This window comes from Erinaceus europaeus, chromosome 6 (genome assembly GCF_950295315.1).
Source record: "Erinaceus europaeus chromosome 6, mEriEur2.1, whole genome shotgun sequence".
Classification (NCBI taxonomy): domain Eukaryota; kingdom Metazoa; phylum Chordata; class Mammalia; order Eulipotyphla; family Erinaceidae; genus Erinaceus; species Erinaceus europaeus.
The window spans coordinates 77,754,203-77,771,774 of NC_080167.1; the positions used below are offsets into that span (position 1 = coordinate 77,754,203).

General features: G+C 44.7%; 1 long non-coding RNA gene across 1 annotated transcript in view; it reads left to right on the plus strand.

Moving 5' to 3' along the window:
- LOC132538968 (uncharacterized) overlaps window positions 1-17,282 on the plus strand; it is a 35,878-nt gene extending 18,596 nt beyond the window's left edge. The window contains exons 4-5 of the long non-coding RNA XR_009550300.1: window positions 11,270-11,374; window positions 16,764-17,282. This is a non-coding gene — a long non-coding RNA (uncharacterized LOC132538968). The remainder of the gene's footprint in view (window positions 1-11,269; window positions 11,375-16,763) is intronic.
- The last annotated feature ends 290 nt before the right edge of the window (window positions 17,283-17,572 follow it).

Genomic DNA, 17,572 nt, shown 5'->3' on the forward strand with positions numbered 1-17,572 from the left:
TCCTGGTAGAGTCACCCCCAGTGCAGAGACCTGTGAACATAGTAGTGGGATTAGCAATGGACAAAGGAGGGGCCCTAGGGAGCTGAGTCAGTGAGAGGATGAAGGACATAGAGAACCAAGGGGCGGAGGGTCTACTTCCTAACTGAAACCTTTGTAGAGGGACGGATGAAGAAAGCAAATCGAGTCTTTAGTGTAGGAGATGATTCCGCATATCAGCAGGAAAATCTTTGAGGATTTGAGAAAGGAGACCTGGACTCCCTACTTTTTATTGATTTGAAGGTGTGTTAACTGGCCTTGTCTTTTTTTTTTTTTTTTTTTTTTTTGGAGAAATAAGATGTTTCTAGAAACTTGGAAGTAGAATTTATGCTAGGTCACTATTCTGATGTATATTCTGGTCCCATTTCCCCAGTGAGGCTGGTTTTCAGTGTCATGAGCTTGTTTTCAGGAGGGGAGAAATTTCCAGAGAGGTGGCACTTGCAGCAAAGTGTTCAATTTCCCTCTCCTTTGCTGGTCCTGACCTGGGATCTGGGCTTGAGGAGGAACTAACCTGGGGTGTCTTCAAATAGCTGCTCCAACAGGAAGGACTCCTGGCAGCTGGAATCCAAGCCAGAGACTTCCTGTTCCTTTGACTGGTCCTCAGTTACAGGCAGTGGAGCCATTCCATTGTCATGGTGGTATTCACCATCTGTATGGAGAGAAATCCAAGCATATGTTTAGGCTGAGGTGGTTGGGATGAGCCCATCATGACCACAGGATTTAGCTAGAGTATGGCAAGGAAGCAGTGTCTTCCGGGGAGACGTGCATGGCTTTCTCTGGGGCTACTGGGTCCTTGCCAATCCTGCCCCCCACTCCCTCCTTGAGATTGATTTTCAGTGTCATGAGCTTGTTTCATGAAGGAGATATGACATGGCAGGAGGCATATGCAGGAACCCAGCAGGTCCCCTCTCCCCTGCTGGTCTCCACATTCGAGGCTGCAGGAGTCATGTGCTTCTAATGGAAGCCCCTCCGTGGCTGGCATTTGGCCCACTTCGTGTTCATTCAGATGTTTGCCACCTACATGGAGAGAAACTGAATCTAGGTCCAGGATGACCATGAAGAGACTCACTTCACTGTAGAAGATGACAGAAGGGCCTTCTTTGGACCATCTGTGCAAAGAAGGCTGTGTTTCTGTGTCCATGAATCTGACAAGAGACCCTGCCCTAGCATGTGCCCAAGAGAAGAGTTGACAAAGTAAAGAGGAAGATTCTCTTATACATTCCTATGCCTAGAATGCAATGAATTCCTCATGAGGAAGACCTCTATAGAGCAGCCCTGTCTGCCACAGAGAAGTAAAGAAGCAAGGGCTGTCATTAGAGCCTGTTACAGAGCAGTGAGTTGGTCAGTGTCTGCTGAATGCATGGAGGCCTATTGCCTGCACTTTTCCCTGTCAGAAGGTATTGAAGCTAAGCTGGAAACCATTTTCCCTGAGCCTTTGCAGTTAATGTCTCACTCCAGTCAGCCTCTTTGTAGATTGCCCTGACACTCACCTGCAGGTGGCTCTGTGGTTTCTTCCATCCTGGAACTCACAGACCCCTGATCAGGTTCCTCAAACTCCTGTGAGAGAAAGAAGTCAGGGTCACAATAAGCCTATGGAGTGAGCAGTAGAACAACATATTTCCCAGCAGCTCTGTTTCCCTAGAGAGAGATAGAGCCCTGTGTCCAGTAACAAAGCTACTTGACCCCTGGGAGTGACTGTGGTTTTGAGTCAACACTGTAGATTTTAGTGAATCCTTGGATTTTCAGTGCATGTTTAGAAGTGTGTTGACAAGGATATGTGGATTTCTTCCTGCTTGCTTTCTAGACTCGGTATATACACACAGGTAACTCCCAGCTGATTAAATACTTTTTAATTTAAAATGTCAACTATCTAATCAAATGCTTTGAACTGCCCCCTCCACGTGAGAAGCATTGGCTGGTGTATGAAGAAGCAGGAAAATGGCATCAATGCTGCAGAGTGAAGGCCAACCCTGATATGATGCAGTTTTCAAATTATGCAAAAGAAGAAATAAAAAAAAGAGGGTTAGGCAGTTGTGCTGCTAGTTCGGCACACACCTTACCAAGTTCAGAAGCCAGGATTGGGTGCCACTGCCCTGCCAGAAAGCCTTATTGACATACTAAGCTGTTAATGAAGATGAGAAATTAAGGAGGAATTGGTTTGTGATAGATCATTAAAAATGATCCCATCCTAATGCAATAAAGAATTGTAAAAAGAGCACACAGTATCCAAGGGACATGCAGACAGAATCCATAGGTGTAGTATATCTGTAAGTGGGATCTCATGAGAATAACATAGTGGGACCTCTTAGCATAATGATTTTGCAAAGAGACTGTCATGCCTGAGGCTCCAAAGTCCCTGGTTCAATCCCCCAGACCACTATAAGCCATAAGTCAAAGCTGATCAGTGCTCTGGAAAAAAGAAAGAAAGAGAGAAAGGAAGAAAGAACCCTCCTCAGGGCCAGGTAAGGCAGTATACCTAATTAAGCACACACATTACCATGGACAAGGACCCACATTCAACACTTAGGCCCCACCTGTAAGGGGAATACTTCATGAGTAGTTAAGCAGTGCTCTAGGTGATTCTGTGTCTTTCCTTTTCTATCTCCCCATCCCACTCAATTTCTTTCTGTATTTATCAATAGTAAAACAAACAAAAGAACTCCAAGGGAAGAAGATGGTGTCCATACCTGAAAATGGGGAAAGATTTAAGATGGGAAAGAAAAAATATCCAAGGTCACATGACTGAAAGATTCTAACTTAATGAAAGAAGTACATTTACAAATTGGAGATGATGAGCATGGAACTCTACCCCTATAGTTGTATAAGCTTATTAACCATTATTCAGTCACTACTGAAATTGTGGGTAAGAGAATGTCTTAGTTCCCCATAGTAAATATCTTAGCTATTGTACTGCAATTCCAGAAAACAAATGATACTCAATGTACTTTCTTTTGCCACTGGGCTTGGTGGCTGCATCATGACTCCACAGCTCCTGGCTGTCATTGTCTTCTTTTTTCATATTATTTGATAAAGGGGAAGCAGAAGGGGGAGAAAGGGACATAGACGTAGAGAGACACCTGCAGTACTGCCTCACCACTCATGAACCTCCCCCTGCCACAAGTAGGACTCAGAGACTTGAACCCAGGTCATCTTGCATGGTAACATGTGCACTCTACCAGATACACCACTGCCTGGTCCCTCCTAGCTTTCTTTTGATCCAGTAGCATAAAGAAAACTGAGCTTGTTATTTTCTCTTTAATTAGTAGAGTCACCCATTCCAGGGGGAAATAATCCACAGGGAGCAATGCAAACCACTCTGTATATGCAAGAGAATGTTGCATACAGTTTTGACTCCCTTTTTTTGTGTCTATAGAGATGTCTGTAAGTAGGAAAACACATCTTTCTGGATGATAAGTGTTGGATTCTTCCGTCATCTCTAGAGCACTTTCTATGTAAAGCAGGAACATGGGATGTGAGTTCTAGTGTTAGAAACACTCACACAGTTGCCTTCTGCCTCCTCTAGGATGGTGTCCAGGTAGTCGAGAACGGCAGTGCAAATTTTTCTAATGGATTCCACAGTGACCCAAAAGAGAGAAGGAAAAATGATCTGTTAAACTATTTTCAAATGAACTTGTGTTTGGCTAATCATTTCAGCATTTTTCAATGCTTTTTCAACATAGCAACTTTTTGAAGATATATGCAAGATCTAATGAGAGAAACAGTATGCAAATGTATTTCCAGAGAATGAGACAGATCCAAGAAAACATGTCTATGGTGTCAGGTCTCTGAGACCAGGGCTGCAGATCCCATCCTCCTGGCAGCTTTCCTGCCTGGAGTCCAGGCCAGAACCTCCCTGGGCTGTAGGGCTGGCAGGTATATTTCCTTTGAGTACCAGCCCATGAAGAAATCTGCCCTTAAGTCAGGGCCATTTAATACATGGTGCAGGGTGATGTTAGCTCCCATCACAGCGTGGAGAGAAGGGGGACAAGAGCGATGGGCATTGACTGCTAGGACTCTGCATTCTGAGAACTTGAAGATTTGAAATACATGAAATAAGGACATACTCATAAAGCTTGTTGTACCATTGCTCCATCTTCTCAACTGACCTGAAATCAAAGAGAAGGGGAGAAAAAAAGTTAAAATGCACAAAATTCAAACAAACATTATAATGCCGGCCAATATAAACAGCATCATTGATTGTTATCGGTGGGACTGTGTGATCCAGGATACCTGTCCTGGTCACTGGGTGCTGAGGGGTCCTGCTCTTTAACAGTTTGCTGGGATGACGAGGAAATCTTCTAAATGGAGGAGAAATTGGGTTTGGGATCAGTTGGTGGTGCAGATGGTTAACTGCACATGCTACCATGCACAAGGACCTGGTTTAAATCCCCGGGTCCCTACTTGCAGAGATCTTAGCAGCTACATATGTTTGCCTGAATCAGAGCCATTGGAGGACAATGGAGAGCACAGAGCTGTCCTTGTGGGGGTCAGAGAACATGTGGCTAATAGACCCCCAGATGGAGCTGTGCTCCCCCTAAGAGTCATGAGGAGACAGGCAGGGCCTGGCTGCAGTCTTACTGAAAAGAGACCACGAAGCTGCGCTCAGCCCAGCCCAGGACCAGTGATGTGTGGGCTCTCGCGGCTTTCTTCATGCTGGTTCCACCATCATGTCCATCAGGGGCACCAAGTACTTGATTCTGAAGTGACTCTTGTACCTGGAGAGGGAATAGAGCACAGCACTGTAAGCTTCTATCCCAGCGATCTGCGAGCATCTGGGTTTCTCCTAAGGAGATGGTGGGTGTATTTCTTGCTTTTAGTCATTTTTTATTGGGGGATTAATGCTGTATAGTCAACAGTAACTACAATAGTTTGTACATATATAATATTTCTCAGTTTTCCCTGAGAGTTCCCCATAATAATACAACCCCCACTAGGTCCTCTGCCATACTTTTCCAGGACCTGTATTCCCCCCCCCACTCCTCCACCCCAGAGTTTTTTACTTTGGTGCATTACACCAACTTCAGGTTGAGCAGGTACATACTTTGTGTTGGAGATGAGTAAAACCTTGGAATATAAGATCAGTTGCCTTTTCTGCCACCTCCGACCCTTCTGGAATTTGCCAGAGCTGAAGAACTGGATATGGCCATGAGGCAACACTAGGTTCTTCTCTTCTGGACTACCCTCCTCCACAGAAGAGCTGCAACACAGCAGACCCACAAGGCAGTTTGTCAGTGGCAGGTGGAACACAGGGGCTCCTGCTGATGTCAGCACTCACAGAGCATTACAGAGGAGTCTAGTTCCCCAGAAGGGCTCAGCAACCCAATTCAGGAGTCTTGAGCTAGACAGAGCTCCTGTGAGAGTTGAGGTCACTCAGGGCTTGGTGGTATTGGAGGGAAGCTTAAAGGACAGGGCACAGGGCCTGTCATTTCAGTGTCAGGGGACAAGGAAGTAGCAGAGTCTCAGGACCTGGTAAAAAGGAGACACTGAGAGGGAGTAAGGGGGAGTGAGGGTATAGGGGCCCTGGTGCTTGGTGCTGGGAGAGGACCTGAGTGGGGGTGAGAGTGTTGTGCAGACACCCCATGTCAGCAAATCACACTGTAGTGAATTAACACTGACCCCAAAATATAAGGATAAAAAAATGTAAGGGGACACTAAGAGGTCAAAGGAGAGAGGATGAGAAATGTTTCAAAGAACCAATTCAGGGACACAGGGCCAAGGCCTGAAGGCAGCACAGTGTCTAGAGTGTTGTGGAGCATAATCAACCCCAAGTATCATTTGCAGTTTTTGCCTCAGTGACTCTGCCTCTCTCCCTACCCATTCCTCTCCCCCTTTTCATTTCTCTCTGCTTCTTTTTTCTTATTTTTTGTTCTCTCTCTATTCCTTTCTAATAAAAATAATTTTAAACAGATCTATGTGTGACCTATAAGGGTCAGATTGCATAGATCCAAGAGTGTGAAGAAGTCATTCCATTGTGGTCTCAGGTTAACATACACACTTAGATAACAGGATTCTGGAAAACTGACTCTAATCTTCTTTAAGTCAGTCATCACTTTGGGGTTGAGGGGGGCAGGAATCCATGATCAGCCGAGAATAAACCAAACATTCAAATGTTTCTCAACTCAAGGAAGTACTAAGCTATTCCTTGGCTGTGCCCATAGTAAGCCCACAGGACTCAGATGCTAACAGTTCAAGCCTGCTCTCTGTCATCAGCAGAAGGGAATCTCATGAGCACAATTAACTGTTGATAACTATGGCTGAAGCTGAGTATTCTGTCTGTGGGCATCACACAGAGCACGTCCTGGGACCACCCTCCTCCTCCTCTGCTGGTCACACAGGCCATGTGAACAGACTATACCTTAAGCAGGGCAGCCAGCCCAGACACCCTGAAAGCCTCAAAGACTTTCTGATAGACACAGACATCCTCTACTCTTCACTCCTTGATGTGAAAGAGAAAGCTGGGCACAGCACTGTGCGCACTGTTCAGCTCAGTCTCCGAGACTGAAGATTCCGCTGTAGCCAAGGAACCTGGGCTGTGATGTCAGTGGTCAAAGGTCAGTGTCATAACTGAGAGTTGACAGAGTTACCCTCTGAAGCCAGTTGCACCTACAGCTTTGAGTCTTTTAATCTTTTTCTTTAGAGATGACTATAGACTTCCAGGCTGTTATTGGAAATAATAGAGATTGCACAAGCCTTGCCCCTATTTCATGCAGTGGTCATCGTCATCTAATTATATAATTCTAAACAGTAAATATCACTGTAGGATATCCACATGGATGCTGTCACAGACACACTATTTCCAGGAGCATAAGTGTGTGTGTGTGTGTGTGTGTGTGTGTGTGCGTGTGCGTGTGTGTGTCTGTGTGTACATACACAAAGGCAATGTTATCCTCATAAAACCATTTTTGAAAGAATGAATCCATTGGCAAATGAGTTGTGGACATTCTTTGATGACCTGTGTGCCGAGAGGAGGTGGAGAGCCAGGAGGCCACCTGGCCCACTTTCTAGTTGAGAGCATTATAGAAGGAGAAAAGGAAGAAAGCCCAACCAGTCTTAAGTCCAGGAGGAGAATGATGTACGTCACCATGGAAATGTTTCCTTTACATACAGTCCTACATCAAGGATGCCTCTATGAGCAAAGACAGAAAGCAGAGAGGGCACTGAGTCTTGTCACATACTGTCTGTCAGACTTCTGCCTTTTAATGGACAGTATTTGTTTTAAGAGTCACCAGGGGCCTGGCAGTGGTGCACCTGGTAGCGCACACAAGGAGCCAGGGGCAGGACCTTGTTTTAAGTCCCTGGACCCTATTCCTGGGTGGGGAAGGGAGTGGAGAACACCTCCCAAGTGGTGGAGCAGTGCTGCTGATGTCTGCCTTTATCCTTCTCTCCCCATGTCTATATCTCTCTGGCGTGGCAAATTAGAAAAGGAAAAAGTGACTGCGGAGAGCAATGGAATCATAGTGCAAGCGTGAGCCCCAGCAATAACACTGGTGGTTAAAAAATAAAAAACTCAGAATAATAAAATTATTTAACTAGACATCCTAGTCTGGTCATACTACATAGCAAGCTAATACAGTTTCTCAATATATAATTATTGATGGGAGAGTATTAGAATGGTATGGAGAAAATGGCTACTAAGAAATTAAAAAAAAAAAAGAAACTGGTCAAAAACATCCCTGTCGGGAGTCGGGCGGTGGCGCAGTGGGTTAAGCGCAGGTGGCGCAAAGCGCAGGGACCGGCGTAAGGATCCCGGTTCGAGCCCCTGGCTCCCCACCTGCAGGGGAGTCGCTTCACAGGCGGTGAAGCAGGTCTGCAGGTGTCTATCTTTCCCTCCTCTCTCCATTTCTCTCTGTCCTATCCAACAACAAATTGCGTCAACAAGGGCAATAATAATAGCTACAACAAGGGCAACAAAAGGGGGAAAAAATAAATGGCCTCCAGGAGCGGTGTATTCATGCTGCAGGCACCGAGCCCAGCAATAACCCTGGAGGAGGGAAAAAAATCCCTGTCTTCTTTCAAAATAACCTGGTTCTGAAGCAGGTATTCATGGTTAGGCACTGTGGGATGAAACAGAGAGTTTCTTTCAAATGGGAATTTGAATCCTACCTCATCCCAGTCTCAGAATAGAGTCCATGCCTAATACATACACTTACTGCATCACTTCCTGGATTGCCTGAGACAATAGAGAAATCTAAAAACATCCCCGATCCATCCAGCAACATATCCAGCATCATTGTACACAGTTTGAGTCTTCTTTTAAGGTCAGTCTTCCAGCATTTTCTCTCCTTTTTCTTACCACTCTCTTTTTCCTTCCCTTAGGCTCTCAGTCTTCCTCAATATATTCTAAGACAGTAATAATAGAAGTGAATGAAAACAGATGTACAAAAATTTATAGATCTACTTATATCCCTCTATATAACACACTTGTGCTTGTACTGCATGAACAATCTCTATACATTTAGAAATAAGTAATATTATAAGTCATTATCAAGACAATATATTAGATTCACTAAAACGGGTTATTTCAGTTTTTCTAGGAAGGAAAGGTATCTCAGGTATATTATCTTTTTGTTTATCTGGTACTATTATTTAAATTCTAGACACCGCTTTTTTTGTGTGTGCATTAAGTATCTGAGTGTCAAAGGAACTGAAAGGACTAGTTTATACCCCTTTGCCTTCATTATTTCTTTCTTCTCTTTCCTTTCAAAGAAATATTTTCCTTTAAGCAAAATGTACTCTTGGTTATCACAAATATAGTAATGAGAAAATGAATACATAGTATCTAGACAGAAAAGTCAATATTTTTATGCATGGTGTGTGTGTGTGTGTGTGTGTGTGTGTGTGTGTGTGTGTGTGTGTGTGTGTGTGTGTGGTGTAATAGAGAGAGGGAGAGAAACATGGAGAAGGCCTGTGAGTTTCCTGAGTCATAATCAGCTCTAATAATGATGCCTGATGACCCTGTCCCCAGAGAGGTTGCAAACCTGGCTCTAGACTAGCCAAGTTGGATTCATGTCTTGCTGTCCTGGTGTCAGACCAGTTCCTCTATAGGCCTCCAGCTTTATAAAGGCAAAGCCCTTCACAGAGATTGAACCCATTCTTCCAGGCCCTGGCAAATATGAAGAGGGCTGCACCCTAGTGTTTGAATTAAAACACCAGCCTTAATCCTGTTTCCCAAATCCAGAGGCCAGAATCTCATAGTAGGTCTTCTGTGGCGGCTCACCCTTGCTTCTGAACACTGAGACCAACAGGCCAACAACTTTCAATCCCACAGACAGTTCTGTCCTAGTTATTTTCTGGCTCAGATATGTTCCTTGTAGAAGGAATGGTAACTGGAGCTTCAGAGGCATGTGGCCATCAGTCCCCCTGGGCATTGCTGGGCTCCTACCTCTCCTCCCATGGGTGTTATGCCTGGACATTTCAGGACCCAGTGGGAGGTTGTCTGAGGACAGAGTTGTCCAGCAGCAGGGAAGGAGAGGAAAGAGCAGAACATGCTCAGTGTGGCCATGTCTGAGGTTTCTCAAGTGGTCCTTGTTACAGTGCACACAGGCAAAGACATCATGAGCAATGAGGCTGCAGCTCTGTGGGCTGCATCAAGGGTGCCATCACGGCCACCCATCCCGGAGCCCAGCCCCTCCCTGGGCCATGTCCCCCATGACAGTAGAGTTGTGCTGTAGGTCTGTGGATTGAACTAGAGTGAGGTTGCTGAGGAACACTATTAATAATCAAGATAACTGAAGTCGAGGTGGGTGGAGGAGGAAAGGAGCCTTTTATTTATGCTTGAACCAGGGTCTCAGGTCTTTCTCATAAGTCTGGCACAAGACAAAGGGGCGGTACAGCCTTATATCAGGGCACAGGCTGGAGAACAAAAGGAGTCATCCCAGAAGCAGAGGCTGCAAGGTTAAGGGGTGGGACTTGGACCCACTGCTCAAGGTCTGTTTTCCTTAGTTATTATTATCTTTCAGCAGAGCTGTGCCTGGGAAAAAAACGTTTAGCCTCCACAAGAGAGAACCCACTGGTGGTGGGGGAGGGTGTCTAGTTGGGCAGGAGTTAGTGGGGTTATTGAAGCCTCTTCTTAGCAAACATTCAGTCTGTGTCCCCATCCCCACACCCATAGATAAACCACTAGAGTGCTCACACAGTCTTAGAAATAGGTTTACAGTTTGTTTTTTTCCCCACACATTTAGACTCAATATCCCATGTATGAGTGAAACCATTCTGTAGTTGTCCTTACTCCTAACTTGCTTCACTGAGCATCATCTTCTCCAGTTTCAGCCACTTTATCCCAAGGGACACAAGGATATCCTTTTTGATTACTGCATGATACTCTTTTTTTAATCTAGGCATCTGTCAAAAGGACATTTTGGTTGTTTCCAGGTCTTTGCTATTGTGACTAAAGCAGCTGTGAACATGGGGGTGCACATATCCCTCTGAACCAGTGCTTTTCTGTCTTTGGGGTATATACCTAAGAGTGGAATTGCTGTGTCATGTGGTATTTCCTTTTTTATTTGTTTAAGGATTCTCCATACTTAGTTCACCAGTTTGCATCCCACAGGCAGTGCAGTAGAGTTCCCCTCTCTCCACATCCTCTCTAACACTTACCTTCTGTTGTTTTACTTATGGAGTCCATATCAAAGGTGTGATGGGGTATCTCAAAGTGGTTTTGATTTGCACATTTCTGATGATGAGTGAACTGGAGCATTTTTGCCTATGTCTGTGGGCCAGGGGTATCTCTAGAGAGTCACCTACTTGTATATTCTGACCACATTTTATTGTGTTCTTTTTGTTGAGTTTTCATCTCACCTTTCTCAATTTCTCTCTATATATATCAAAAATAAAACAAAAATGACCACTAGTAGGGCAACAAAATTGAAAATAAATAAGTAAATATAATTTTTTTAAAATAAGACCACTAGCAGCTGTGGATTCGTCGTTCATGAAGTTACCAAGTCCTAGTGGTAATCCTGGTGTCAAAATAAATAAATGCCTTTAGAGAAAATCCTGGAGTCCTTGCACTTAAACATCATTATTCCTACTATGCAGGAAGAGCGCACCTAATAAAATTCAGGGCGCTGGGTGGAGATGGGCCCTTCTCCATGTGAGGGTAATGGAGAACTGCAGCCTCTGTCCCTGTCCTGCCCCTTGGGCTCAGAGCAGATTCGCCACTGCCCTTGGCGTGGGTCACACTCCCAGCTCATGCTCATCCTCACCCAGAGACAACTTTTCCCTCAATCCACAGCCCGCAGTGACCATGTTCAGCAGGGCCTCGAGACAGAAGTGCATCCTTAGCCAGGCCAGCTCAGCGCTGGGGAGAAGCAAGCCCAGAGAAGATGCTGCAGACAAGGTAGGCAGACAAGCTTCTCCCTGCCTGGTAGAGACAACCTGGCTTTGTCCAGTTTGCAGATGTGGTGGTGCTCATTCATGCACTTGAAATGCTGTCTCCTAAGTATTCGTTCCAGTGACTGGTGAGGTCAGTGAACCTGCCAGAACCCTGCAGGGACTGTTGTTTTCCCAGATTTGACCCCTTGAAAGCAGGACCTTAGTCTGCTAGGGGAGGATACCGCTCAGCCGTGTGGCAGATGTGCACTGAGGTGTTGTGAAAAGTAGAAAGCTTACACCTTGAGGAGAGAAGCTGCTGGCAGTGGGTTCCTTTTTGGCGACAAGAACACTGAGGTGGATGGTTGAGGACTGAGGTGGATTTGGGCATTTGGGCAAGAGCTATCCCTCAGAAGTCATAGGCAGCAAATGCAGAGGCAGCAAGGCATGCAACTGGATGGTGTGAGAAGACACAACTGACATCCTGAGGACAGTGTGAAGGGGTCAGCTGAAAGGGGGTTAGGGTGGGGTTGTCCTTGTGCCTTGGCAGTAACTCAGCAAGAAGAGCCTCAGGCTTGCCTTTGTGACACTGAACTTGGATGTGTGAGGTCTTCTAAACCAGCACTGCTTGTGTGAGAGATGAGTTGCTTTGCCAGAGGATGTCTTTCTCCTTAAGTAAGTGCTTAAAACTGGAAAACAGAGTTTTTTTAAATGAACTGTAATTCAGGGAGCCTATGGCCATTGGAAGGTGTGTAAGATAAGAAGGATGTTGTAGCTGTGAATCTCAATGTTATGTGTATTTTTCTCCCTTTTAAAATGATTTAATTATGAAGGTCAAGTCCATTGGATAAGAGGGGTACAATTCCACACACAATTTCCAACACCAGATATCTCCAAACTACCCCCTCTCTTGGAAGTTTTCCTATTCTTTATTCCTCTTGGAGTATGGGCCCAGGATCATTTTGGGGTGCAGAAGGTGGAACGTCTGGCTTCTGTAATTGCTTCTCTGCTGGACATGGGCATTGACAGGTGGATCCATACTCCCAGCCTGTCTCTCTCTTTCCCTGGTGGAACATGGATATGGGGATTTGGGGCTCCAGGACACATTGGTAGAGTTGTCTGCCCAGGGAAGTGAGGTTGGCATCATGGTGTGTGTATTTTTTTTTAATGATAAAAATTTTAATGATAAATGATACATATAGTAGTGCCTGTGGATAGTAAGTTGTATCTTTACACCTCCATGTGGATGGGTTTAGCACTGTATCAGATCACTCTGAGTGTTGAACCTAGTTATTTTAAGCATCTAAACAGAGGCTGTGGTAGAAAAGCCAACCATAACAGGATTCATTCAGAAATATCCAGAAGATAATTGCAAAAGAATAGAGAGTGTGTCAGGCTGGAGAGAGAGATGGAACTAGAATTAAAGCTCCAGACTTTCAGTCCCAAGATACATAAGGCACTTAATTCCATGGTGAATGGGTGAAGAGCCCCACAGCCCTGGCACAGTAGTTAGTGCTCAGACTACCTCTGGGCCTCTTACTCCTTTCTCACCAAGGCACATCCACAGTGGGGATTTGTGGTGCAGGCACTGAATCCCAGCAGTAAACGTGTCATTTATGACAAAGAGATGATGCAGACACATGGGAAAGCTCCTTTTCCCTAAACACAGATTCCCTCCCCCATTTTATTTAATAGGAGTGAGAAAAATTGAGAGGTTAGGGGATATAGAAAGGGAGAAAGATTGACACCTGTAGACCTGCCTTGCCACTTGTGAAGCATTCCCCCCTGCAGGTGGAGAGTGGGGGCTAGAAACTGGATTCTTTAATTTAGTTTAATTAATTTATTTATTCCCTTTTGTTGCCCTTGTTGTTTTATTTTTGTAGTTATTATTGTTGTCATTCTTGTTGGATAGGACAGAGAGAAATGGAGAGAGGAGGGGAAGACAGAGGGGGAGAGAGAGAGATACCTGCAGACCTGTTTTACTGCCTTGAAGTGACTCCCCTGAAGGTAGGGAACTGGGGGCTTGAACTGGAATCCTTATGCAGGTCCTTGGGCTTTGCACCACCTGCGTTTAACCCACTGTGCTACAGCCCGACTGCCAGGACATTGATTCTTGCGTGGGCCTTGTGCTTAGTAATATGTGCGCTAAACTAGGTGCACCACCACCAAATCCTGACTTTTTTTTATTGTCAACTTAATACTTATTTACAAAATTGTATGATAATAGAGGTATAATTCCATACTGTTTCAACCACCAGAGGTCTGTGTCCCATTCCCTGCACTGAAAACTGCAGTCTCCCAAAGTTACCGATATGGGCTGATTCTACTACTTACCATCTGCCTGTCTGTCTGTCTATCTAAGATCTATCTTTATCTATGTATATATATTTTTCTCCATTATTTTTGTGGTCCTACCTTCACTTCCTTTCTAGGTCAGCCCTACACCTATTACCACTTAGAAGGTCTCTCCTTGTCACACCCTGATCTTCCACCAGTCACTTTTCACTCCACCCTCTCTATGTCATATCCTGTTTCCACCCTACTTGGAGAGTATAAAAACAGCTGCTCTTCTGATTAAAGACACTTGGAAATTGTTTTCCGGCTCCGAGATTTCCAGAGTGTATCTCCTGCGAAGTTAGTGTGGCAAGATTTCCTGATCCCTCTCCCACGCAGCAGCCTAGATCGGCTCCAGTTGAGATCTCTCCAAGCCAGAGAGCAATAGCTCCGGAAGAAGCACCCTCAGGCTATCTCGGCAGGTGTTGGTCGGTCAGTCTCTACCCCTGGACTGTTCTAGTAGAGTAGGGCTCTGGAGAGGTGAAGTTCTGGGAAGCATTGGTGAAATCATCTTCCCAGGGAAGTCAGGATGGAATCACAGTAGCACCTGCAATTTGGTGGCTGAAAGGCAGTAAGATGGAAAACAGGACAAAATGTTTAGTTAACAGGAACCATAAAGTAAGTATAATGCAGATGAAAGTACAGAGCTTAGGATAGAAGGGAGCTAGGAAGTCTATTTTAGGAGTGTTCCTAGGAACTTATGTCTTAGTAATCTTTGCTTGAGCTTATTAGCTAACATGGAGGTGGACTAACAATATTGTCTGAAAAGATGGTGTCAGAGTTGAGAGTAGTACTAGAAATCAGGATTAGGGTAGAGAGTTGCTTGCAAATTTAACAAAAAATATATAAATGCAATTAACTGTTTACCTCAGTGAGCTAACCTGGGGCTCATATCTATTCATGTTTAGCACTAGAGCCTCTGCAACCTCCAAGTCCCTGTCAGGCTTAGCTCACAGTTGATAATCACATCTGAGAACATTCTAGGATACACTCACTTCAGAATCAGTCTTCTTTGAGTGGCAGAATAGGATAATCCAGCCTCCCTTTGGAGAGTAGTTCATAGTGAAGGTATGGTCCTGAGAAGCCCACAGAAGGGCTTATGATGTTGTTCCTAATAGATATGACCAGTGATAATAGAGAGAGGTCTAGGGGAGAATCTATGGGGTATTCAAGGATTGCCTGTCTAGGACTCCAGGTGATGATAACATGGCCTAATGGTGGCCAAAAAGGTCATAGATAAGTGAGCTAGTCTCTTGCCCTTATTTGTAGTCCCTTTATCTGATAAGATTAGACTTTCTCCCCATGTTGAGTGTAATTTGTTGTATCCAAACCAGTATTGGATTTATGGAATAGGGCCTCATGTTGGGGAGGAAATAGACCTAGGATTTTAGTGAGGTCTTAGTTAGCCTCAAGTTTTTCTTCAGTTACTTGATTAATGATTTTTTTTTTTTTTAATACCAGAGCAGTGCTCAGTTTTGGCTTATGGTGGTATGGGGGGTTGATCTTTGGTCATTGGAGCCTCAGGCATAGAGTCTGATTATGTAACCATTATGCTATCTCCCCCTCGTTTTTTAATGATTCTAATAATGGTTGTCATAGGGACAGTACTTGTCCTTTACTTGATGTGTAATTTTTGCCTGTATATCTCTTGGCCAGTTGTATAGTGTCTCTTCTAAAATTAACCTAAGGGTAACAATAATGCTGATGCTCTGTCAGAAGAGATTTAAAAAGATGGAAGACTATATCGTACTTAAATTCTTTTTGAGTTATTTGATACTCAACTACATAAAGTGATTGAGAGAAGTGAAGTAAGGGGTAGGAGAGGATGGTGTATAAGCCTAAATAATAAATATGTGATTGGAGAATTTATGATGCCTTCTTTAGGACATTCTACTAGAATACCAGGCTTATGCTATCTAAGTCTAATCATAAAGGGCTATTTATTAAGCACTTTTACTTTGAGGTATATAATTGTCCCTTGCTTATACTAGGTACATGTAGGCCCTTGCCTGTATTTAATATCTGTAATTTTGTTAGAATATGTGCCATCTGGAAACGAACTAGGTAGTCCCATGCAAACACAGACTTTCAAAGTTTTACTTTGCTTATTAAATGCAAGAAGCAATGGCTACTACTCAGATGGAGAACCTTAGTCATATGCCAGGACCCTGAGTTCCCACCCATACAAATAGCTAGCCTGAGGAAGTCTGGAGGGATGTTCCCAGATACCTCGAGATGGAAGACTATCCAGTGTATCACTGATCAGAACTCCAGCAAAGATTTTATGGATAAAACCACATGTAAAGGAACAAGAAGATCAAAGATGTTTTTAGTTGAACATACATCAGGAACAATTGTCAAGGTACAAATTACTTTCAAGGTAGGAGAGACACCAAGAATGTGTTGGCCTTACTTATGATAGTCTTCTCTTACTATGCACTTTTTTGATGCTCCAAGAAATATTTGTTTATTCTTAGGTCATTTTCTGCACAAACCCCAAAGCCCTCATGGAAGGAGTCAAACATCAGAGTTACAGATAGTTAATATTTTTTTTAAAAAATTTAAAAATGCATTTATTTATTAATAGTGAATTTTCCTTCCTTTTATTTTATTTCTTTAATGTAATTTTTACCAGAGCATTATTCAGCTCTTGCTTACAGTGGGGCTGGGGATTGAACTTGGGTCATTGGAGCCTCAGGCATGAGAGTGATTGCATAGCCCTTATGCTATCTACCCTTTGCCCTTTTAATCTTTATTTATTGGGTAGAGACAACCAGAAGTCAAGAGGGAAGGGGGTGATAGAGAGGGAGAGAGACAGAGAGACACCTGCAGCACTGCTTCACCACTCCCAAAGCTCTCCCCCTGCAGGTGGGGACTGGGGGCTAAAACTGGGTCCTTTCACATTGTAATACATGTGCCCAACCAGGTGCACCACCACCTGGCCTCGTGACAAAGAAAAGAAAGCTTCATGGAACTCATTGTGACACCTGTGTCAGTACCCCCAGCCATTGGTACTGACCAGGAGTGGGAATATTACCTGCTCAGAGGATTCCAATGCACTGACATCATTGTTTCTTAACCAGGAGGAACAGGGGCTCCCACAGCACCCATTCCACCAACTGAGAAAGAGACCACAGGCACAGAAGAGGGCACCACAGCAGGACAGTCCAATCAGGGCTCTAGGACCACTTGACCAGGCTCTCCAGGCAGTGCCAGTGGCTCCACTGTGTCTGGATCATCTGTGGCAGGGCAACACACCAAGGCTCCATCATCCCAGGGCTCTGGCACCACTGGACCAGCACCTAATGACTCTGGAAAAACAGGGCCACCTGAAGAAAGCTCTGGGACCTCAGGCAAGCCTCAGTAAGGATGTCAGTCCACAAGCTCATCTGTCCATCGACCTGGCACCTCTCAACCAGCTGCAGTGCAGACTAGAACCACTGGGCTATCTGTCATGGAGGCAGGAACCACAGGGTAATCCGTGCAAGACTCCAGGACCACCCAGCCTGGCTCAGCAGGCAGTAGCAGTGGATCCACTGGGGCTGGAACAGCAGGAGCAGGGCGCCAGACCACGGCTCCATCATCCCAGGGCTCTGGCACCACTGGACCATCTTCTGTTGTCTCTTAGACTTCAAGCCAGTCTAAGGAAGGATCTGAATCCACAGACTCATCTGTCATAGGATCTGATTCCACTTCAACCTCCTTGGTGTACCCATGGGCACCACTGGATTCTCTTCTACCCTGCTGGGCACTACTGCTTCCTCGGTGGGCATTGTCACAACCACAAGAGTTTTTCCTCAGGGATCCTCTGCTGACACAGCTCCAGCAGGTAAGCCTACACACAGTATATACAAACGTCTTTTTTCCCTTTACATTCTCTCTTAGGTATTTT